At 37.5% G+C, this 26,064-nt stretch overlaps 1 protein-coding gene across 10 annotated transcripts in view; it reads right to left on the bottom strand.

The window, feature by feature from the left end:
* Positions 1-26,064, bottom strand: part of LOC143021926 (uncharacterized) — a 122,061-nt gene that overhangs the window by 86,346 nt on the left and 9,651 nt on the right. The gene's annotated exons all lie outside the window — the stretch shown is intronic.

The following is a 26,064-nucleotide window of genomic DNA, read 5'->3' as shown; positions in this document are numbered from 1 at the left end:
GAAAGGAGGTACAGTTATGGTGGACTGGCTGGTGAGGTTATTTAATGTTTGTTTGAGAGAGCGTAGAGTGCCGGTGGACTGGAGGAGCGCCTGTATAGTTCCACTTTACAAAGGAAAGGGAGACAAGTGTGAGTGTAGTAGTTTCAGAGGGATCAGCTTGTTGAGTGTAGTTGGGAAGGCTTATGGGAGGGTCTTGATTGAGAGGATTAGGAGAGGAACAGAGACAGTAATTGGTGAGGAACAATGTGGTTTTAGGACAGGTAGGGGATGTGTAGATCAGATTTTTGTGGTAAGACAGATATGTGAGAAAGCTATAGGAAAAGGTAAGGATGTTTTTTGGGCTTTTATGGATCTGGAAAAGGCTTTTGACAGGGTAGACAGGAAGGCACTGTAGATATATGAGATAGGAGGAAAGCTGTTAAGAGCAGTCAAGAGTTTATATGAGAGTAGTAGAGCTTGCGTTAGGATTAGAAATGGAGAGAGTGAATGGTTTGAGGTAAAGGTGGGGCTTTGTCAGGGGTGTGTTATGTCGCCCTGGCTGTTCAATCTTTACATGGATGGGGTGGTGCAAGAGGTGAATGCTAGGGTAGTGGGTCAGGGGTTGGAGATGATTAAAGAAAATGGAGAAGTGGGAGGTGAGCCAGCTGTTGTTTGCTGATGACACTGCGCTTGTAGCAGGATCAGAGGAGGGATTGAGGAAGTTAGTGACAGAGTTTGAGAAGGTGTGTGAAAGAAGAAAGCTGAAGATAAATGTGGGCAAAAGTAAGGTGATGAGATGTACAAGGGGAGAGAGTGACAGTATGCTGGAAGTGAGCATCAACCTCTTCACTCCAGGGCACATCGCACGTCTGGCAGCATTAGCTGCCCAACGTGCGATGTTGCGTCATAATAATCGCATTATAAAAAATAAAGTCAGTGCTCAATCGTTCGTTCTCTTTCACCTGTGTATTTTGATAACCATAGAAAATTGATGAAGCCAGTTTAGAGAGAATGAAAATTACGTAGGTACGACTACAATAAATATAATCAAGATGGCGACTTCGGCATCATCGAGTACCCACTTGCTCCTCATGCCACCTACGTAGGCGTCACCGTATGGAAGTGGATAAGGTGAGAGACTGGAGAAAGTGGATAGTTTCAGATACTTGGGAGCGAATGTGACAGGGAAGGGAGGAGTGGAGGTGGAGGTAGAATGTAGATTGAGAGAAGCGAGTAAATGCCTTGGTGGATTAAAAAGTGTAATGAGAAATAGACATCTGGGAATGGATGCTAAGAGGAGGTTTATATGAAGGAGTGATTGTGCCAACAGCAATGTATGGGGCAGAAACATGGAACATAATAGAGGAAGAGAGAAGGAGTTTGAATGTGTTTGAGATGAAATGTCTGAGAAGTATGATAGGGGTTACTAGGCTAGATAAAGTGAGAAATGAGGAGGTGAGGAGGAGAACAGGGGTGGAAAGGGAGCTGGGAGATAGGGTTAATGAAAGAGTATTAGGATGGTTTGGACACATGGAAAGAATGAATGAAGAAAGATTAATAAAAGAAGTGTGGAAGGCGGAGGTGGAAGGAGTGAATATGAGGGGGCGTCCTAGGATGAGATGGATGGATGGGGTGAAAGGGGCATTACAAAAGAGAGGTATGTCTGTAGAGGAAGAATGGGAGAGGACAGAAGATAGGGGTGAATGGAGAAGGGTTGTTTATAGATGAGGCTGTGATGCATGAAGGGGAGTGGGTGGGGGATGGGTGTGAGGAAGTATGTATGAGAAAAAATTTAACACAGCCCGAAGGGATTTCTGCCCATCTTCTCCTTTTCTGCATGAGGGGACGGAGAGGGGAGGGTCGCCGAATTTATGAAGCGGCTTTGCTGTGGATGTGCTCTGTCTTGCGACACTGCTTCTGACCCAGGGCAGTGGAAAGAATGCAGGGATGACCCGTCATCCTGGAGGTGCCAAGATAGGAGGGAGGGAGGAGGGTGGAGGGGAGTGGAATATATGGGAAATGAAATGGGTGGGAGTGATTTCTATGCCTTTCTCTTTTTGGATACCCTCCATGTAAGGGGGGAAAAGCCATTGGTATATGTATGTACATTTAATTTGTCATCTCCTGAATTGTCAGCTGCCACTCATGAGACATTCTTTAGTGAATTAGTGTGCAGCCCAAAATAATAACTCAAAAAACACTTATTTGATTACCTGAGGATCTTTTATGAAATTTACAATAAAGGACTTCTCCCTCTCTCTCATTCTCTCACTTGGGGGCAAGTCAGAATATCAAAGTAAAATTTTGTAGTCTATCTCATTCTTAATTTTGTTTGGTTTTCCTTAACCATCAATACCAACAGGCTATAAGTTGAAATAATACAAATAATCTTTATGCGTCAATGCAGCCTACACATTAGTAACCTGTTGGTTTCTAATAAAGGCTTTTTTCTTCCCAAGTGCCACAATCAACAAACAATTATGAATTAAAGTGGAATTTCCTTTCCTGCTGTGAAGCAATCAATGCAAGACACATTCAGATTAAATGTCCAGACAATACTGCATCAGAAGTCTTTAACTACAAAGGCCACCACAGTATTATTCTCATTGTTCTAGTCTATCTATCTACATACCAAGGGCTTTTCCCCATTACAAGGGAGGTAGCCAAGTCAAGAGGGAAGTACCCATTCCCACCCATTCCTCTCCCATCCACCATCTCCCTCTCATCTTAGTTCCACATGGATGACAGGTCATCCCTATATCTCACCCAGTGTCCTGGGTCAGAAGCAATGCAGCAAGACACAGCACATCCACAGCAAGGCCACTTCACTTTATTTGTCAACCCCCCTCTCCATCCCTCATACAGAAAAAAGAGATGGGGAAAAATCCCTTCGGAATGCATCAAAATATCATTCATTCACAACCACTCCCAACTCCCTCCCTTCCTTCCATCAAAATATCATCTGTACACAGCCATTCTCCACTCACCCCTATCACCTACCTTCCCCTTCCTTGTTCAACAGACATTCCCCTCTTGCTCAATGCCCCTTTCACCCCAACCATCCATCTCATCCTCGATTGTTGCCTCAAATCCACTCCCTCTACCTCTGCCTTCCACACTTCTTTTACTAATCTTTACAAAGGATTACAAAGGAGGAGCATGCTGACAGGAGACATTTTGGTCCATAACTAGGTTGGATGCAAAAAAATTCTAATAATGCTAAATAAATAACTAAATAAAAAAGATAATATAGATAATACATAAAATAAATAAATGCATCAGTATAGTTAAAATAAACAAACAGGTCAATAGTACATAATAAATTGACAGATAGCTAATAATAAATGAAAATCAAGCAAATAATAATAAAGACAAATAATAACAAAATACAGAAATAATATAAAATAAATGGCAGGCATTACAGCATCTTGCTTGGGTGTTTATCTAAATGAATCTAGTTTCAAACTGAACTACATTGCAATGCCTCTGCAGGAAGTTTATTCCACTCATTAACTACATGGTTGGCAAAGTTGTTTCTACCCACTTCCAAATTAAATCTATTTCCTGACAGTTTGAGACCATTATTTCTTGTTAGATTCTCATTCAGTGTGAAAATTTTGTCACTTTCGATGTTGTCAATTCCCTTTAAAATCTTAAAGACCTGTATCAAGCTGCCTCTGAGTCTACGCATTTTTTGGGAAAACAGATTCATATGTTTTAGTCAATTTTCATATAATTTATTTTTTATATTTGGAATCAGTTTTGTGGCTCGCCGTTGTAATTTTTCCAATCCGTCAATGTCTTTAATGAGATTCGGTGACCATACAGAAACAGCATATTCCAAACTAACGATTTATATAGCTTGTTAATGAGAGATGGACTTTTGAAGTCAAAAGGTCACACAATCAGTCCTAGAATCTTATTTGCTTTCTCAGAGGCTGAAATAATCTGCTTAGATGATTGAGATCATTACTGATAATTATCCCAAGATCCTTTTCACTATTCACTTTTGTTAATGAATTGCCAAATAATTTGTAATTGTACTTACTGTTATTTACACCTATGTGCATTACCTTGCATTTATTAGTGTTAAATTTCATTAGCCACTCTTCAGACCATTGCTGTAGTTTATCTGAATCTTCTTGAATATCCAATTGGTTTAAGTGATCATTTGCCATTCCACACAGCTTTGTATCATCAGCAAATTTGGAGACGATAGATTTCAGTCCGTGGTCTATATCATTTATATATACTATGAATAGAAGTGGCCCAAGAACCTTCAGAACCTTGAGGAACTCCGCTCATAACATTTTACCATTTTCCAAGTTTTGCCATTTAGAACAACTCTGTTTTCAATCATTCAACCAATTACTAGTCCAACTTAATAGGTTACCATTTACTTCATGTGAAGCAAATTTAGTAAGTAGTCTTTCATGGGGGATGGTATCAAAAAGCTTTTGCAAAGTCTAGACATTAAATCTATATTGTTTCTTTTGTCATAATTTGAGATGACTGTGTTGTAGAATTTGAGTAAGTTAGTCATGCAAGAATGTTTCTGAATCCATACTGGCTATCCTTTATCAAACAGTTACTTTCTAAATGATGTTCGATAGCATCTCTGATGATAGTTTCCATCATTTTTCCTAAAACTGAAGTCAAGCTTATAGGCCTGTAGTTATTTGGTTTCTTTTTGTTACCTTTTTTGAATATGGGAGTAACATTAGCTAGCTTCCATTCTCTTGGTACATCTCTGGATATGATGGATTTCTTGAAAATAATTTCTAATGGAACAACAATCTCATTTTTCATTTCCTTTAAGATTCTTGGATGAAATCCATCAGGCCCTGGTATTTACCTAGTTGTAATATACGGGAGGGGAGCTATGCTCGTGGTGACCCGTCTTTGTATCTCTCCGCATCAAGTTTTATCTTAAAATGTTGTATAGTGTTAGCACATACTGTTTTGTTGTCTAATTTGTTCCATGTGTTTATCGCTGTGTGGGAAACTGTTCCTTTTCAAGTTTTTTCTATAACTATCCTTTTTCAATTTTTTTCCGTGTCCTCTTGTTTTACCGTTTTCCCACATTAATAGGTCGTTCCTGTCTAAAACTTCCATTCCTTTCATTATTCTGTAGATAGCAAATCTCCTCTTTCTCTTCTTTGTTCCAGAGTTGGTGGGTTCAATTTGGATAGTCTTTGCTCATATGTTAGTTCGGCGAGTGTCAGTGCTAGTTTGGTTGTCGCTCTTTGTAATCTTTCTAGTTTCTTAATATTCTTTTTGGTACTGGGTGTCCAAAGTGATGCTGCATACTCAAGTTTTGGCCTTAGTGTAGTTAGTATTTTCCTTATCATTTCTTCGTCCATATAAGTAAATGCCACTTTGATTGCTCTCAATAATTTGTAGGTTTCTCCGAACATCTTATTTATATGCTTATCTGGTTTCATGTCCTTTCCAATCATCACTCCAAGATCTTTTTCATTTTTTTCCCCCCAATTCTGTAATCATTTGATATTCTGTTTCTACTCTTTCCAAATTCCATTATACTGCATTTCTTAATATTGAATGGTGTTTTAACTTTGAGTTTTTCTATATACCTTTTAATTTTTTCTTTTGTTATATTTACTGTAGTAAGTTCACCCTAGACTTTTCACAGGTTTCAGTTTGAAATATTCACTTTGAGGTGCTTCATTTATGAATACTGAGCTAAAACAGTTGTTTAAAATATCACACATTCCTTCATTTGAATATTCAAGTTGACTGTCAGCAGATAATAGTGGGCCAATGTGATTCCTATTAACCTTTTTATTTTTAATGTAACTATAGAATTCTTTGGAATTCTCTTTGGATTCATCAGTGATATTCATTTCATATTGTCATTTTCATTTTTTATTGTCTTTTTTTTTTTTTTAACTCTCTCTGTTTTATTACATAACACTGAAAGTCATTAGGTGCACCCGAGCACTTGTATTTCTTATAAGCCTGTCCCTTAGCTATATTTTTTTTCAGTTTCTTTGTCAAGCCATTTTGGGCAAGCCTGATTTGAGTGGCGTATGTCCTTATATGGGATGTATGAATCATCTTAGTAAGCATGTTTTGAAACATTCCCCACATCTGATCTAAAGGTCTTTCGCTTAATTCTGCCTCCCAATCTATAAGCTGAAGCTATTGATGTAGTCCTATGAACTGAGCTTTACTGAAATCTGGCATTTTAGAAACACAAGTATCTATTCTAAAAATTTTAGCGGTTTGAATCTAAGTTGTGATTGCTACTTGCAATAGTTTCACCAACTTCTACATAAATTATCATGCTTTTGCGGCTAGTGATCAATAGATCAAGTAAATTGCCATGTCTTGTGGGCTCTTTTACTTTCTGAACTAAGTAACTGTCACCAAAAAAATCTATAAAGTGACTACCTATATGGCCATCTTCAAGGGTCATCCAATCAATGTCAGTAAAATTGAAATCACCCATTATCAATAAGTCCCGGTTGCAGAAACTAGACAGTTCTTGAAACAACAGTTTGTCATCTGCTAACGATACTGTTTTTGGCCTATATATTACACCTACATTCATTTTTTGTCCATTTGTTTGGGTTAATCTACCCACAAACTATCATATGCATCCTGTTTCACTTTCTCTAAAACACAGGCATGGACATTGCTTTTAATGTACTGTACAACAGAACACCTCCACATTTCTTATGGTTTCTATTCTGATGAAAGTGTTTAAATCCCACAATAATAAATTCTGCTTCAAACTCTCCACCATTTAACCATGTCTCAGTTATTCCTATCATATCAAGATTTTCGCTTTTGGCATATGCCTGGATTTCTTGGAATTTGTTCCTAATACATACATACCTACATATACCAAAGACTTTTTCCCCCTTACACAGGGGGTAGCCAAAAAGAAAAAGGCATAGAAACCACTCCCACCCATTCCATTCCCCTCCACCCTCATCCCTCCCTCCAATCTTGGCACCTCCTGGATGATGGGTCATCCCTGCATCCTGTCCGCTGCCCTGGGTCAGAGGCAGTGTCGCAAGACACAGCACATCCACAGCAAGGCCGCTTCATAAATTCAGCGACCCCCCCTCTCTCCGTTCCCTCATGCAGAAAAGGAGAACACGGGGAGAAATCCCTTCGGGCTGCGTCAATTTTTTTTTCTTATATATATACTTCCTCACCCCCCATCCCCCACTTACTCCCCCTCATGCATCACAGCATCATCCATACACAACCCTTCTCCATTCACCCCTATCTTCTGTCCTCTCCCGTCCTTCCTTCACAGACATTCCTCTGTTTTGTAATGCCCCTTTTACTCCATCCATCCATCTCATCCTAGGATGCCCTCTCATATTCACTCCTTCCACACATCTTTTACTAATCTTTCTTCACTCATTCTTTCCATGTGTCCAAACCATCCTAATACTCTTTCATCAACACTATCTCCCAGCTCCCTTTCCACCCCTGTTCTCCTCCTCACCTCCTCATTTCTCACTCTATCTAGCCGAATAAACCCAATCATACTTCTCAGACATTTCATTTCAAACACATTCTAACTCCTTCTCTCTTCTTCTCTCATGTTCCATGTTTCTGCCCCATACAGTGCTGTTGGCACAATCACTCCTTCATATAACCTCCTCTTAGCATCCATTCCCAGATGTCTATTTCTCATTACACTTTATAATCCACCAAGGCATTTACTTGCTTCTCTCAATCTACATTCTACCTCCACCTCCACTCCTCCCTTTCCTGCCACATTCGCACCTAAGTATCTAAAACTATCCACTTCCTCCAGTCTCTCACCCTTAATGCTCACTTCCAGCCTGCTGTCACTCTCTCCCCTTGCACATCTCATCACCTTACTTTTGCCCACATTTATCTTCAGCTTCCTTCTTTCACACACCTTCTCAAACTCTGTCACTAACTTCCTCAATCCCTCCTCTGATCCTGCTACAAGCGCAGTGTCATCAGCAAACAATGAGCATTAAAGTATATTGTTTAAAGAAACTCGTGATTATTTCTTTTTGACACATTTTGAGTTTCAACATCATGCCTTACATTATAATTTTGTTTTTTATTGAGACCTTGCTCTATATTGACATTTAGTGCTTCATTGACATTCAATGCCTCATGGACATTTGCCTCATCATGGACATCTGGTCCTTCATGGTCATCCGATCTCTTATGTACACCTTGACCCCTCTGTCAACACGTCCCAAACTGGCCACCCGTCGTTCATTGACATTAGGTCTGGCATCACTTCCTAAAATGATATTCTGTCCACCTCTGACATTATATCCTAACTGCAATATTTTGTCCTCCCCTATCATTACAGCCCATCATAATATTTTGTCCTCCACTATCATTACATCCAATCATATATTGTCCTTTGACATTACATTCTAATGTAATATTTCATCTTCTACTGACATTATATTCTAAAATGATATTTTGTCCTACACTAACATATTGCTCTACATTATTGCTATGCCCTACTGTTTTCTCCAATACACTCTATTTCCTCTTCCCTTTAAGTTTCTACCCCAAAAAAGGAACTAGTTCATTACAAACTTCCACGATGATGTTTGTAAGAACATCTTTGCCTCTGCGAGTAAGGTGGATCCCATCAGAGGCATAAAGGTCCCCCAAGGCTCTGTTTCGGCTCCCTTAATGTTTGCCATATACATAAATGATATGGACGAAGGAGTGAATTGTTACATGAACTTCTTTGCCGACGATGCTAAATTGCTCAAGAGAGTGAAAACAGAAGATTGCAGATTATAACAAGATGACTTACATAGAGTATGGGAATGGAGTCAGAAACAAAATTAATTTCAACATCAAGAAATGTAGCATAATGGAATTCAGAAAAGGCAAAAACAGAGTCTCAGGAAACTATATGATTGGAGATAAAGAAGTCAAAAAAGTTAACTCAGAGAGGTAGGAGTAATCATCTCAAGTGACTTGACTCCTGACAAACACGTAAACAAGATATTTGGAGGGACTTACAATCTGTCAAGATCTATGAAAGTGGCTTTCGACTACGTGGATGAAGAGATGGTTAAGAAATTAATTGTTGCATTGATAAGACCGAATCTAGAATATGCTATATCATTGTGGGCACCAAGCACATAGAAGAACACAAAGAAATTAGAAAGAATCCAGAGAGTAGCGACCAAGATGGCACCTACACTATCAGATTTGACATATGAACAAAGATTGGAGAGAGGCAATTTGTTGAACATCTTTAGAATTATGAAAGGAATGGAAGTTCTTGATAGAGATGACCTATTAAAATGGGACAAAAGAGAAACAAGAGGACATGCAAAGAAACTAAAGACAGTTACAGAAGAGACCTGAAAAAGAACAGTTTCCCCACACAGGGTAATTGACGTCTGGAACAAATTGAACAGTGAAACAGTTAATGCCAGAAATATACACGAATTCAAAAGCAAACTAGATGTAGTGAGATACAAAAATGGGTCAACACCAGCATAGCTCCAATCCCATAAAATACAACTAGGTAAATACCTGGAAAAGAGATATCAAGGATCAAGAAAGTGGTACCCCAGTTGCATGCACAATTATGATATCCTCTCATTGATCCCTATGGCTCTACTGTTCCAACATGAGCCATCATAGATCCTTGGAAGGATCACTAATTAACTAAATACATGAAATCCCACCCCCAATGAAGGAAATAACTGCAACACGGAAGGAAATCAAGGACCAAATAAATTACCTTGATGTCAGAAAATCACATGGTCCAGATGGAATTGCAAATTGGATATTGAAAGAATGCATAGAGGAGTTAACAGACAAAATATACAATATAACTAAATACTCACTGAAAGAAGGAAAGGTACCACAGGAGTGGAAAAATGCAAATATTGTAGCAATAAACAAGGGAGGAGGAAACAAGGAAAATCCAACTAACTACAGACCAGTCTCCCTAACAAGCACAGTAGTAAAAATATGTGAAAAGGTTATCAAAAATAGATGGTTTAAACATCTGGAAGAAAAAACTATACTGAATCCAAATCAATTTGGATTTAGACAAGGAAGATCATGTACAACAAACCTGATTAGCTTCTATTTGAGACTAATAGAAATAATACAAGAGAAGGAAGGATGGGCAGACTGTGCCTTCCTAGAGCTACAAAAAGCATTTGATAAGGTACCACACAAGAAACTAATAAGAAAAATTGAATCAATAGGTGGCATCAGAGGAAAATTATTGGAATGGATGGAAGATTTTCTGACTGGGAGAAAAATGAGGGTAGTAATTAGAGATAAATACTCGAATTGGGAAGAAATGATAAGTGGTGTCCCACAAGGTTCGGTATTGGCTCCAATCATGTTTGCCATATATATATAAATGACATGAAGTAGAGTGTTATATGAATTTCTTCGCAGATGATGCAAAAATACCAAAGTTAAAACAGACGAGGATTGCGAATCATTACAATTAGACCTGGACAAAATCTGGAAATGGACTCAAAAGTGGGAATTGAACTTCAATATCAAGAAATGTAGTATAATGAAGTTTGGAAAGAGTAAAAACAGAATATCAAGAAATTAATTGAAGAAGACATCAAAAAAGTGAACTCAGAAAGAGACCTTGGAGTAATAATCAGCAAAGACATAACACCAGACAAACATATCAATAAAATAGTCGGAGAAACCTTCAACCTATAAAGGTCAATGAAAGTGGCATTTGACTACACTAATAAGACCAAAACTGGAGTACACAGCAACACTGGACACCCAGTACTAAAAAGAATATAAAGAAATTAGAAAGAATACAAAGAGCAATGACAAAGTTGGCACCAACTCTTTCCAAATTAACATACGAACAAAGATTGTCCAAACTGGAATGACCAACTCTGGAACAAAGAAGAGAAAGAGGAGATCTACTGACTATCTATAGAATCATGAAAGGAATGGAAATCCTAGATAGGAATGATTTACTAAAATGAGACAATGGAAAAACAAGAGGACACGAAAAGAAACTCAAAAAGGATAACTATAGAAGAGATCTGAAAAAGAATAGCTTCCCACATAGAGTAATGGATACCTGGAATAATTTAGATAAAGAAACAGTGTGTGCAAACACTATTCAAGATTTTAAGAAAAAACTTGATGCTGAAAGATAAAAAGACGGGGTCACCATGAGCATAGCTCCCTTCCCATATAATACAACTAGGTAAAATACCTGTAAAAGAAATACCAAGGATCAAGAAAGTGGTATCCCAGTTGCATGCACAATTGTGATATCCTCTCATTGATCCTTATGACTCTACTCTTCCAACACAAGCCCTCGTGGATCCTTGGAACTAATTACCTAAATACAGTACATGAAGCTTACTCTGCTTACCTTATACCATTACTCCTACCTTTGGAGTACAGTAACAGACTACAGTTTTGATTCTAAATTACTAGAACACTACACTTTATCTTATACCTGTAATTATATAGCACTATACGTATACAATTACAAAAATACAACATGATCACACTCACAATTTGAAGATATAAACATCATAGGAAGTAATAAACTTAAGTAATTTTTGATAGCTGGTATCTCAGCAGCAAAACAAGTTCTATAGCTGAAAACTTTCTTCACTCTTTCTTTCCATTTGTCCAAACCATTCCAATACTCTTTCATCAGCCCTGTCTGCCACCTCCTTTTCCATCCCAGCTCTCCTCTTCACCTTGTTTCTCACTCCATCCAACCTTATAACCCCTACCATACTTCTCAGAAATTTCTTATCAAGTACATTTAAACTTTTCCTCTCTTAAACTCCAGGCCTGCCCCATACAGTACCATCAGTACAATCACTCCTTCATATAGTCTCCTCTTTGCATCTATTCCCAGATGCCTATTTCTTATGAGACTTTTTAATCCTCCAAGGCATTTACCTTCACCTCCACTCCTCCCTTTCCTGCCACATACAACCCCAAATACCTAAAGCTATACACTTCCTCTTGCTCTTTCCTTTAAGACTTTGCTCTAGTACATGTCAATTACTGTTTTATCTATACAGATGTTGGTCATAATTGTAGAGCTAATGACAGTGCTGCATTCAGGGACTCAACATTAAATTCTACTATTCAAAATTATTTACTGCACTGACCACATACAGTAGAAGCCCGATTTAACAAACTAATTCAGCCAAGGTCCAGTCCGCTAAATTGAATTTTCCGTTAAATTGAGAGAGTGAGCGTTGGTATAACAGTGTTGCCAGAGCGGATTTTGTCTGCCAGTTCATTCCTGCATTCTTTTAAAAATCCAGTTTGCTATTTCATCTGGTCCATGCAATTTTCTGACATCAAGATTACTCAATTGTTTCATTATTTCATTCTTTGTTACTTCTATTTCTTTCATAGGGGGACTTTCTCTTTCCATTCGATCTCTTCAGGTTGTATGTTCTCCCTTGTAAACACTGATTTAAAATGCTTGTTCATAATTTCTGCCATTTCAATTTCCTCTGTGTATTCAACTCCTTGTCTTAATTTCTCCAAATCTTGTTTGTTTTTCAGTTTGTTGTTTACAAATCTGTAAAATAGTTTAGTTGATCTTTACATTTTTCTATGACATCTTTTTCATATTTTCTCTTTTCCTCTCTGCATGTTTGTACATATTCATTTCTATAACAAGTATATATTTTCCATTTGTCAGGCCTTTTGCATTTTTTCCATCTGGTCCAAGCTTTGTCTCTTTTGTCTTTTAACTCCCTACAACTTTTGTTGTACCAGCATTTTACATATTCTTTTTCTTGTTTTTGTCTTGAGACATACTTTTCCACTCCTTTTTTATAAATTTTTGTCAAAATATTCCATTTCTCTTCCACTGTTGTTTCTTCTTTGTATATTCCTTCCCAGTTTTCTTTTTGAAAGAATTCTCTTGTTTGATCAAAGTTTGTTTTTTCATACATCATTCTTCCTTTTCTATATCGTTCATTTCTTTTCATGTATTTTTTCTCATTTAGTTCTAGTTCTATCAATATGTGGTCACTTTTACTTATTGGTGCCTGGTATTCTATCTTTTCCACTATTTCAGGTTCTGATGTGATTATTAGGTCTAGTCTCGATGGCTCTTCTTCATTTCTATACCTAGTGTTCTCTTGGATCCATTGTGTCATTGTGTGGTCAATAATCATCTCAAGTAGAACATTTCCCCATGAGTCTTCTCCACCCTTTACAGCCATCTCCTCCCAGCAGATTTCTTTGCAATTAAAGTCGCCCATCATAACTATTCTTCCTCCATCTTCCATTATCTTGTTTAGTATTATTCTTGTGTCTTCTAACATACTTTTATGTTCACTCTCTTCCCACAAGGCTGTTTTTGGGGGCACGTAGTTTATTACAAACTTTCTGCTCTTCTTATCTCTGTCTTCTATTTCTATCATAATCATCTCTACTCTGTTCTTTCCATATGTGACACTCTTCATGTTTATATACTTTTTAGTCAGGAACATAGTTCCACCCCCTTGTTTTATCTCTCTGTTTCTAATCCAATAATTATATGCATTGTGTCCTATGCTGTTGGGTGGTAGTGTACCTTTTAATTTTGTCTCAACAATTCCCATTATGTCCGGATCTTTTTCCTTCAGATACTCGTTCAGTTCATTTAGTCCTGTTATTAATCTATCTATATTTGTGTAGGATACTCTTAACTTTCTGTTATTTCCATTGTATTCTCTGTTTCTTTTGTGTTTCTCTCTGTTATGGTCCATTTCTTCAATTTCATATTCACTACTTTCCAGTAGAATTCTTGTTTTTCTGACTCTGTTCTGGTCTCGTTTTTTTCTTTAGCTTCTTTCCTTTTCATTTTTTCTTCCTCTCTTTCCTCTTTATTCATTTCTCTTTTTATCCATACCTTTTTATATTGTTCACTTTCTGCTAACTTCCCTGTTTTTGCTAAGATATTCTCTGCTGTTGTTTGTGATCTGAATTTAATCTTAATTGGTCTGGTCTTATCTGTACTATACTTTCCGAGTCTAAACTTCTCTTCAATTTGTTTCATTATTTCAGGTTCATCTTCTTGAACTAATTCTAGTAATTTACTTACTTTTTCATTTTCTTCCTTGATTCTTGTGGTTCTATCTGGGTTATTTTTCTCTTCTATTCCTAATATAATTATACATTTCTTTTTATCTGCTAAGTCTCTTACAATATTCTCCTTCTGTCTCATCACTTTGATAACTGAGTCTTCAGTTTGTTCTTTCATTTGCTGTTTAATATCAGTAAATGCAACTTTACTGTTTTCCTGTATCTTCCCCCACCCCTGTGCCTCTTTTGCTATTGTTTCTTAATTGTCTTTATTGTTCCTTTTTAATTCTTCATTCTCCTCTTTTACTTCTCTTAACTGTCTTTTTAGTTCTTCTATTTCATCAGTTAAGTTCTTGTTCGCCTTCTCTAGGTCTTCCAATCTTTCAACCCTTTCAGCAATTTTTGACATTTTACCGAACCTAACCTCCCAATGTTCGGTCATTTGTTCAAGCTTTTCCTCCAGTTTTGCCAGTCGGGGGAGGTTGGCATCCGCCACCCCCTCATTAAATCCTTGGAAATTATTATCCTCACCTTCCATTGAACTGCTTTTATCTATGTTTCTAATCTTTACATTTTTGTTAGTCTCATCATCAAAATCAAAATCATTGGATCGGCGTTTGTTTACAAGCCGTCTGGCCTCTTGGACCAAGTCCTCCCCTTCCTCATTTTCTTCCATTTCCCTCAGTAATCCCTCCCCTTCTCCCTTTTCCTCACTTTCCCACTACACCACGAGCAATCCCCCCCTGTAAATACAATAGGTACTTCCTTTCTGTTGAGATCCACGAGAATTTCACTCTTTCTTCAGAACGTCAATCCTTGCCGTCCATCTAACGTACATGTGTGCGTGTGTGTTGTATAACAATGATATGAGCTGTCTGTGAATTTCGCGGAATATTAGTCATAGCATCGTGTTTGGTTCGATGTACATAATTCTAGCGATTAATAGGACTGGGCAGTTGGTTTTTGGATAGTGAGCGTTATTGTTGTGTTGTTGCAGAAAACGTAGTTCGTTGTTATAGAAGTGTTTTTCGTGGTGATTACTCTCGCATACTGATTTTGAATTTTCCCAACAACTTACTGTTTCATTATTTTGTTTTCCTATTATACCGTCTATTTCTACTTGAATATATTTCTGCTACAATTATACTTTATATACTGAATTATATATTATTGTATAAATATTATAGTACGTATATATAAATATATATATATATATTTATATACCTCCAAAGTACTAAATTATAAATTTTTCCTTGACTCCACCACCACAATCTGGTAACATCTGGTAACATTGGACTCTGAGACACACATGAGGCCAGTTGATGGAAAAAGTTCAACTTAGCTTACCGTTCCCGCTAAATTGAGCTATTTCCGTAGACACGCATCTGGCCAGCTAGCGGAAAATGGTCAACTTAGCGAACCATTTCCGCTAAGTTGAGCATTTTTGTTATTGCTATTTGCAGTTTGCTAATTTGAGCTTTCGCTAAATTGAAATTCATTAAATCGGGCTTCTACTGTAATTCAATTGTTATTGGGGATAATGCATTTCCCCTCAAGCCTAACCTGATAAAGCCATTCAGTAATGCCAACTTTTCACTGACACAATGAATATTTACCTTATGAAAACTACAGCTTAATATTTCAGTAATACATTTGAGAACTTACCAGTCACCTTTGTTTTAACCTGCGTAGATTCTCTAAATGTAGTTGCTTTAGAAATTCTAAAATTCTTGAAGGCCTTCTGAACCGAAGACGTGATCTCTTGGTTAGAGGTTTCCAAAAAAGAAGTCCTTCTTCATCCTGAGCTCAGGGTAATCTGACTGTTCTGACATTAGTGCACACAGTATTCCAAGGGACTCTTACAAGTTCGAAATGAGCTCAGAAGGCCATGGGTTAATATTTACCTTAAGTAATCTCTCAAAGTTAATTCCCGATTTATCAAACCAAAATGGTTACATAGATTTAATAAACAAAATAAGTTACTATAGGCATGGTTCAAAGTTTCAGGAAAGGCTCCTGAATTGAAGAAAATAACACTGAGGGAAAGTTTCCCAAACTAAGGTAAACACTAAGATTCCCAATAACAATTACCACAACCTCCCCGACAACAAAAAGAAAGTGTTTAATGAATACAACACTTTCGAGGAAAATTTACAATAACCTTTTAAGTGCTAGAGACCTTACTTGGTCTCTAGAGGCTAGCGCAGTCTTACGAGAAGGTCTCAAAAAGGTAGGTTCCAGTGACACAGTCATTTTCCAAAGAAATAACCTCCTCCAAGTATGAGGCCTCTTCAAAGGGCTCCAATTTGCTAGCCTGCAAAATAGGATCCCCAGGGGATTCATCCTCATGACAGGAATGTAACTCAGCATGGCGCTCTAGAGGGATTAAAAGTCTAACATTGACTTTGATAGTATTTCCATTGGGCTTAATGACAGAGACTGTATGTATCACATGGTCTTGGTCAGGAAAAGTTTCAATAACTGAACTAAGGGCCAGAAGGGTCTGGTCTTAAAAGGCAGTTTCAAAAAAGCAATGTCACCTTTTTCCCAGCTTCTAGAACTGAACTGTGGTACACAGCTCTATTCCTTTCTCTTAAGCTGACCAAGTACTCTGCCAGCCATTGTTTCTTAAACTCTTCATAATAATAATCCCTCCAGTCCATGACTAAGTTAAGAAGAGAAGGATAGTCTTCTCCTAGTTTCCATTCAGGGGCTTGTTCCAAATTGCCAAACATTAAGGAAGGAATGGTCCTTCCTATAAGGAAATGATTAGGGGTAATAACATCTACCTCGTTTTCACAGGAACGATAAGTAAGAGGTCTATTGTTCAAAAATTTTTGAACATCGGACAAAAGAGTGGTAATCTCTGCCAGGGAAGGAACAGACCTACCCAATACCTTATAGAGACATTGTTTCACCGTCTGAATGAACCTTTCCCAAGTGGCACTGTACCATGCAGCATAAACAGAGATGGTTCTGTGCTGGACAGGGTAAGTTTTAAACTTCTCTTCAAATTCAGAAGATGATAGAAGTTGTCCAATAATAATTCCCGCTTGTATAAAGGATTTGGCATTATCAGAATAAACTACTGAAGGAATTCCATACCTGTTAGTAAATCTAACAAAAGCCAAAATGAACTCAGCAGTGGACATAGAATCCACAACTTCCAAATGGACAGCTCTGATATTAAAACAAGTAAATATCAATATGTAAGCTTTGACCTTATCTCTATTTCTGTCTCTAACCCACAAATGCCCTGTGTAATCCACATCAGTATGGGCAAGAGGAAGGAGAAGGATAGTTAACAGCACGGGAATTATATTTCTTACAAACTATACAACCCTTCAAAATGTTTAAAACAGCTTGTCTGGTTTTAAAGATCTGGAATCCATGCATGCGAAGGAAATTATGAGTAGCTTGCAGTCCCATGTGCATTACTTGGCAATGAGCAAAGAATATCAAGAGTTTAGTCAAGTGATGAGATTTGGAAAAAAAAAAAAAAAAAAAAAGGGGGGGGGGGGGTTTAAAAACCTCATTTTTGAGGTCAATGTTCTTGCCAATTCTGCCCTTGGACCTTATCCAACAATTCTTGTCCAAGAACAAGTTCATTTAATTTACTAAAGGAGGTATGTCATTAGTATTAGAGTTCTGTAAATAAGGCAATTCTGCAGGGAAGGATTCCCTTTGCATTATACCCATCAAATAATTAGAAGCGGCCTTAACTGGGTCAGCATTAGACTTCTTAAACAAAAAAGACAGCCTTAAAGATCAAAGAAGTGTGATGTAAAAGGTTGCTGTAAGAAGAAAACTTTAAGATATCAATTAGAGGAGTGTCAACTTACACAACAGCCGCATTGACAATGTCTCCCTTGATGCTGGAGGGAATACATCCCAAGTGACCCTTCAGCCATGTGTGAGGTGGCAACATCAACCAGTCTGGTCCATAAACCCACCAATTGAATTTTTCCTTGAACACCTTAGCACTACAAGGTTTGGTTATAAAATCAGCCATATTATGTTCAGAATGGACATAAGTAAATGAAATAGGAGTATACTTGGCCTTGAAAATTTCCAAACAATTGGAAATTTTCTTCAATCTATTATTAACAAATATATTCTTCTTAGGAGCTTTGTTGGTCAGGATCCAAGAAAGAGCACCTTGACTATCAACAAGGAGTACCACAGAATCAACCAGTGGGGCAGACACCAGCCCTTCCTCAAAAATAGTTTTGAGGCATTTCAAAGATAGTAAAGCTGCCATAAACTCCAAAGAAGGTAATGTTCTTTGTTTAATAGGAACCACCTTGACCTTGGCAAATAGAAGAGAGCCATTAGACTCCTTTAACTCTCTTCTTTCTTGCTCTACATAGATGGCATATCCATAGGCTTCCTTAGAAGCATCAGCAAAAACAAATAACTTAAGGGGAGATTCAGAACAGAAAGTTTTCCTTTTAAAGGATAAGTCATTAACCTCCCTAAAAATTTCGCATAACTTCTTCCATCTTGTTAGCAGCTCGCTATCCAATTTCCAATCCCAATCTACCATTTTTTGGCACATCTCTCTAATAATAAATTTTCCTTGTAATAACACAGAAGAAAAAATACCTAATGGATCAAATATAGAAGCCAAAGAAGACAAAACTTGTCTTTTGGTTGAGGCATCTTTGTTAAGGGAAACATCCTTGATTCTCAAGGTATCATAATTCTTATTATAAATATCTCCCAACACCTTTACCTCTTCCTTATTACAAATTGCTTCATGTTCAAGAACAGAAAGAACAGAAGTCTGGTTGCATGTCCACTCCCTGAGAGGTAAACCTCCATTAAGCATGATCTCATTAATCCTCTTGACCATAGCTGGGAGGGAAAAAAATTCATTGGTAGTGTAGACCAGATTGTCTACATAGAATTTATCCTTAATTAAGGAGGCAGTTAGAGTGTCAGGCTGCTTGGAAAGATGATGTTGGTTAATGAAGTTTAAGTATGAAGGGAGAGCAGATGAAACAAAAAATGATAGTATTATATCTATAAGGAATATATTGGTTATTAATTCTCCTAAAGAAACAGAACCTATTACAATCACCCTCTTCCTTCAAACGGATCTGCAAGAGGGCTTTCATAACATCTGCTAAAATGACAAAATTGTTGGTTCTGAAGTACAACAAGAGAGAGAGGAGGTTGTTCATCATATCAATTCCCAGGAATGCAGCTTCATTTAAGGAAGGGGCTTTTCCTGTTTTGAGAGAACAGTTGAAAACAGGTCTTATTCTAGAGGTGGCAAGATCATCATTCTTGAGCACATGTCCATGGAGTATAAAAATTTGGCCAGGGACTCTTAGTAACTGGCTCAACAATACCCAAGGCCTCTTGCTGGTCAAACACAGCTTCATACTCCTCCCTAAGGCCCCTTTGCTCAAGCTTGTCATAGACTCTTTGTGCCCCAAGGCAATCTTTAGATTTGAGGGAAAAAGGTCCACCAAATCCTTTTTCCACGGGATCTTTACATAAATGTCCATCCTCGAAGGAAATGGACTGTTTAAATTGATCAATTTCCAAAGCATCAATGTCAGGGGTTTGTTCTTCTTTAATGCCAATGGATTCTAAAGAATAAAATTATCAAGACCATACTCTACATTACAGGTAAAGACTTCCTGTAAAGGATCAAATTGTAAACTTACAGGTTCTAAACAGAAATTGACAAGTAACTTTTCCTTGCCTAACCTTTTGGGAGGAAAGTATTTAACAGTCCTTTTAGACTGAGTAAAGGAAGTTTCCTTCTCAGGTTTCTTTAGAGAAATTCCATTGGCCTTCAAAGAAGAATTATAGAAAATAAGAGAATCCCCATTGTATTTCTCAATACAATTTAACGAATCGACTCCAAGGTCAGATTCAGGATTTATCCTCAAAGGTTTCTCCTTAAATTTGAAGCTATCAGAATTTTGTACTTCATTAGAGGGCATTTCAGAAACCCCCTTTATCATTCTCCATACGTAGAATGGTTTCTCACTAGGAGGGATGTAGTGAACCCCGGTCCCGTATGGAATGAAGCCACCAGCAAGTTTAATAACCTTGCAAGATGGGCTACCATATAAGGAGGCTCTCTCAATAGAAAACTGCTGAAAGTTTTGCAGAATGTCATTTCCAATGATGCCTAAAACCTTCAGCTGATCTCCCTTCACCTTGGGAAAACTAGGGGAAACATAAAATTCATGATCGTTCATAGTTTGGAGTACAGAAGATAATGAAGGAATTTGTATGGACAAGTTGAATCCTTCCATTGCAAAAAACAAACTAAACAGATTCATCCTAGAGGGGAGTTTTAAGTTTGCAGGGTAATTAAAACCTCTTTCATTCATTAGAGGTAAACCAAATGAAGAAACCAACTTGTCCATAGGAGGACTTAAACAAGGTCCTACTCTGTCCTCTACTAATTCCTTGTTATGATGGAAAACTGGGCTCCAGTGTCTAATAGTAAGAGGCATTGGGCAGTTCTCTTGCCTCTGCTAACAGGAAGGGAAACCAAAGGAACAACTGAATCTGATAAACCATGGAAACTAAACATTTTCCTTTCGGAAAGAGGTAACTTGTTAGCCATAGGACACATGGTTCCATGGTGGTCGGATTTGTTACACACAAAACATTTATAAGCCAGAGCGGCCTTTAACCCGGGGCATTCCAAAGAGCCACGTCCATGATTCAAACATCGGTTACACAGTCCTAATTGAGCTGCTCTAGCTTTTCTGTGTTCAAGAGAAATATAGGAAGAACACTTTGAACTTGCATGGTCAGAAGCGGGGCAAAATCTACATCTGAAGATAGACTTCTTACCGGAATCTGGATTGACCTTAACACGTTAGCCGCGTCTGGCAACTCAGTACACTTGCCCACACCGCGTCACATTTATAACCCGGCCACACCAGTGTCCGTTGGACTTTTGCAGAGTGAGGAGGTATGTATCACTCTGAGAGCGTGGCCTGTAGTGTAGAGCATAAAAACCCATGGTACAAATATATACCGAATCGCGGACCAGCAATTTTTTCCCCTTCTAACACGTATTGGTACACCAGTGTACCAGGCATGGGTTATAGCATATGATTTATATATATATCCATTTTCTCCTATTTGATGTTGTTTTATGATGTATATTTGGGTTAGTATTGATACAATAACTTAAATTTTGATCAATTTTGCATAGGAAAACTGATAATATTGTCTTTTTCACTCTAAACAGGCATGGAGACGTCTTACTTTTATGGAGAACAATCACATACTTCATCTGATGATTCTGACTTTGTTGTCAGTAATTCAGATGATAATTTCTCTGACGAAAGTGAATCTGAAACAGGTGCAGATCAAGATGAACCTGTTCAGCCACCAAACTCTGGGAGAAATGGAAACAACAACAGTAACAACACACAATGTGAATGGTTGTCTGTGTCCTCAAAACAACGCATGCATACCTTTACTGGCAAGGAAGAAATGAGTCACTATCAGTAACACAGGTGACGAAACTGAGGTACTGCCTATTGATGTATATGGTTTCTTTGTTCAAGAAACCAATAGGTATGCACAACAAGTAATTGATGCTGCAACAGTAACACGAAGGTCACGACTGATGTTATGGAAACCTACCAACAGACAAGAGATAAAGATTTTTTTTGTATTGTGATGTACATGGGATTAACTGTAAAGCCTGAAATTCAACTCTACTGGTGTAAAAGTGTGTTATATGATGATCCCTTTGTACCAAAGCTAATGTCAAGGGAAAGATTTGAGCTTCTCTACAAATTTTTGCATTTTGTAGACAACAGATGTCATGTAAATTCTCATGATAAGTTGTATAAGGTCAGATCACTGATTGAGCTACTTGTTAACAATTGTAAAGCTGTGTACAAACCTGGCTCCAAACTTGTTGTTGACGAGAGCATGGTGCCATTTAGAGGGAGATTAGGCATAAAACAGTACATTCCAGGAAAAGCTCACAAATATGGAATGAAAGTGTACAAAGTTTGCACACCTGAGGGATATACATGGAATTTAGAGGTTCATGTAGGGATGAGTGACAAGATTACTGACCTAAATTCAACTGAATCACGTGTGGTGAAATTATGTAATGAATTGTTAGGTATAGGATGCACTATATACACTGACAACTACTACACCTCAATAACCCTGGCAGAGTACTTGTTGGCCAAAAAGACCTACATTTGTGGAACTGTAAGAACAAATAAGAAATATTTTTGCCAAGAAGTAGTAAAAGCAATGTTGAGGGTGGGAGAAATGAAAGCAGCAGAAAACAGACAAGGTGTGAAGTTATACAAGTGGAAAGATAAGAGAGATGTCTTGACACTATCAACAGTACCTGAGCATGGTGGTGACTTAGTTCCAAGTGGAAATAAAAACAGAAAAGGAGAAGAGATTGTAAAACCTGAAAGTGTCATTGCGTACAATAAGGCTAAAAAAGGTGTTGATGTTGCTGATCAACTCAATTCCTACTACTCACAACTCCGAAAATCAAGAAGCTGGCGATGGAAATGATTGCTGGGATATCAGTGACAAATGCTCAAATTCTTTACAATAAATACTGCTCAGCAAAACAAGTATGTCTGAGAACCTTTACTGAATCTGTAATCCTCTCTCTTACTAAAAACATTCCTGGGGAAATAAGAAAACCAGGGAAGAGGACCTCTGATATATCGGGTGCAAGAAAAGACGATACCTTACAGGAAGCACATGGTCCAAAGAAAAACACAAGGAAGCGATGCAGAGGATGCTATGAAAAAATCTCACTTTGTGAGGGATACAAGGTGGCCACAAACAAGGCTAGGAGAGTAACCACCTATTGCAATGAGTGTGAGGGTCAACCACACCTTTGCATTTCATGTTTCAATGAAAAACATGACTAGTGTTATAAATAAATGATCAATATTTTGCTAAAAAACATTGCTTGTATTTCAGATTAAATTTTTTTCTTTTCAACAAATAAACTTACTGTCTTATTATTTTCATTTTGTTTTCCAGTACCATAGCAATGTATCTGCAGTCATAATAAATAAAAAATATACGCAAATTGTTTACATACTCATGTTTGTGATACTTTTTAGAAGGTAATATTCGGGCCACAGATGTACCAATACGCAACAAGTGAAACATCTGCTTGGTACACGGGTGGCCCAGTACGCGGTTAACGTGTTAAAGGAGTGACTAACTCCCTTGCTAGAATCAACAGGTTTTTTCAAGGAATTTTCCTTGAATGCAAGGGAGCTGGTCATATCACTTCGTCTGGGTTTGATGTTAAGGTCATCAGATCCCATTTTAAGTCTGACTAAAACAGATTAATAATCTTCTTTAAGTTGATTAAAATTGGGGTAATTTGAATTAATCACTCAAGACAATTCAATCAAGAAAAATTTAGGTAATTTATTTAAAATTAACTTGCTAATTAAAAGTAGGTCCTCACTTCCAGCCTTAGTAAAGTCAACTCCGATCCCCTTAAGGTCTTGTAGTTTAGAATCTACAGACCTAATGTAACTTTCTAGGTCCTTCAACTTGGAGACCTCAGGTGCATTAATAATAGAAGTTAACACCTTGTCTAAGATCTCTTCCTTATTAAAAAACAAATTGTCAAGAAGAAGGTCTGCAGTGTCATAATTAGAATCATCTACAGGTAAATTCTCCACTAAGTGAAAAGCCTCCCCTCTGAGATACCCTTTTAAACAAATTAATTTCTGACTATTAGTCAGATTGGGAATATCAGCAATGGCATTCTGAAAACACTTTTTAAAATTGAAGTAGGCAAAGGGATTGTGAGAATTGCTCTCAAAGTGTTGAAGAACAATAGGATGGAGGGGAAGTTTTACAGAATCAACTCCAGTGGATTTGTTAGAATCACCAACCTTAGAACTTTGGACTCTCCTAAATCCAAGTCTCCATTCTTTAAAAGGAGACAATTCTAGGAGGATAGACTGGAAGTAAGCCCTGGATTTTTCCATATCCTCGTCCTTTCTTTCTTCAGGGAGTAACAAGTACATATCTTCATCAAATTTTTGTATTTCCGAGAGGAAATCTTCAATCTGGGTTAACATGGAGTCAAGGACAGAGAGTGATAAAGTATCAAGTTGAGAATTCTTTAGAGCCTTTATGTCCTTTGTGATTAGACATTTTTTATGGGCTCGTTGTCTTCGGACTTTTTTTAAGTCCTCAGACTCAGAAAATTACTTTTCGTCGCTAGTCATTTTGAAACAACAACCCAAACAAACTCGTCCCCAAATTCACAAGTGTACAACTGTCGTATTGTAAAACTGTCTTATAGACCAACCAATAAGACAGATCTTAGAGAAATTTCATCAAGATTTAACTTAACAACAACCTTTTAAACTGAAAAGAACAGATAAAGCTGGGGAAACCACGATTAGAAACAACAGAGGCCACCAAGTTCAATAGAACAATTGGATAAACTTTGTAAAAGAATATGGGAATAATAAGTGCCCCCTCAGTGCCGGTTATTTTTCATCAAAGGGAAAATAAGGTCATCAAATGAGGAAATTACCAAAATCCGAACAAACTCGAAATGAGAGAACATCAGGAACCCAGCCTTTGTAACCACCTATCGTAACTTTATATAATAAAGCATTAGATTGTAGCTTACTACAAAGGGGGGAATTAAGTTAAAGTCGAAATCGACTGCGAAAAAAAAATTAAGTTAAATTCAAACATTTGAAGATTAAATTCTCAAATTAGAGAAGATTAGATTGACTATATTTAGAGAAGATTAACCCTATGAAAACTATGGTTTAATATTTCAGTAATACATTTGAGAACTTACCAGTCACCTTTGTTTTAACCTGCGTAGATTCTCTAAATGTAGTTGCTTTAGAAATTCTAAAAAAAATTTAGGCCTTCTGAACCGAAGATGTGATCCCTTGGTTAGAGGTTTCCAAAAAAGTAGCCCTTCTTCATCCTGAGCTCAGGGTAATCTGACTGTTCCGACGTTAGTGTGCACAATATTCCAAGGAACTCTTACAAGTTCAAAAAGAGCTCAGAAGGCCATGGGTTAATATTTACCTTAAGTAATCTCTCAAAGTTAATTCCCAATTTATTACACCAAAATTGTTACATAGATTTAATAAACAAAATAACGAGGAGGGGAGTTTAATCATATCTTATTTAAAGTTATGATAGGCATGGTTCGAAGTTTCAGGAAAGGCTCCTGAATTGAAGAAAATAACACTTTGAGGGAAAGTTTCCCGAACTAAGGTAAAAACTAAGATTCCCAATAACAATTACCACAACCTATCATTTTTCAAGGGCAAGAAGAATGGTTGAAAACAGCTTTGGTATTCTTGCTGCCAGATTTAGGATTTTGTATGACCCAATAGATTTGAAACCAAATACTACTGACCTTATGATAAAGAGTGTCTGTTACCTTCACAAATGGCTTGTAGCAATATCAACCACAAATTATTTTGTAAATGGCACAGTTGATTACAGAAATTTAGATGCAGGAGAAATAATACCCAGGTTCTGGTAAAACACAAAGAGTGAACTTCATTCTGCAAGGCACCTATCTTTTAACAACTATAGCAATAAGGCTGTAAAGAAGAGGGAGTAATATGCAGAATATTTAATTGGAGAAGGGGGCCGTTCCTTAGCAACTTAATTCCACTTGAGCCAATACAGTTAACTGACTGGACAAAACAAATCTTTGATACTAGTTTCACTGATCATTTACTAGTATTACTCCATGGAATTTATCATGTACGCCACCATTGTGAAAGAATGTAACTTACTTTATAATACATACATACATATACCAAGGCTTTTTCCCCCTTACAAGGGAGGTAGCCAAAAAGAAAAAGGCATAAAATCATTCTCATCCATTCCATCTCTAAATACACTCCACTACCCTCCACCCCCCCTCCCATCTTAGCACCTCCTGGACGACGGGTCATTCCTGCACCTTGTCCACTGCCCTGGGTCAGAGGCAGTGTCGCAAGTCACAGTACATCCACAGCAAGGCCACTT

Source organism: Oratosquilla oratoria, chromosome 43, assembly GCF_046742065.1.
Source record: "Oratosquilla oratoria isolate Oo_2021 chromosome 43, ASM4674206v1, whole genome shotgun sequence".
Lineage (NCBI taxonomy): Eukaryota > Metazoa > Arthropoda > Malacostraca > Stomatopoda > Squillidae > Oratosquilla > Oratosquilla oratoria.
This window is presented reverse-complemented; position numbering and strand designations above follow the sequence as displayed.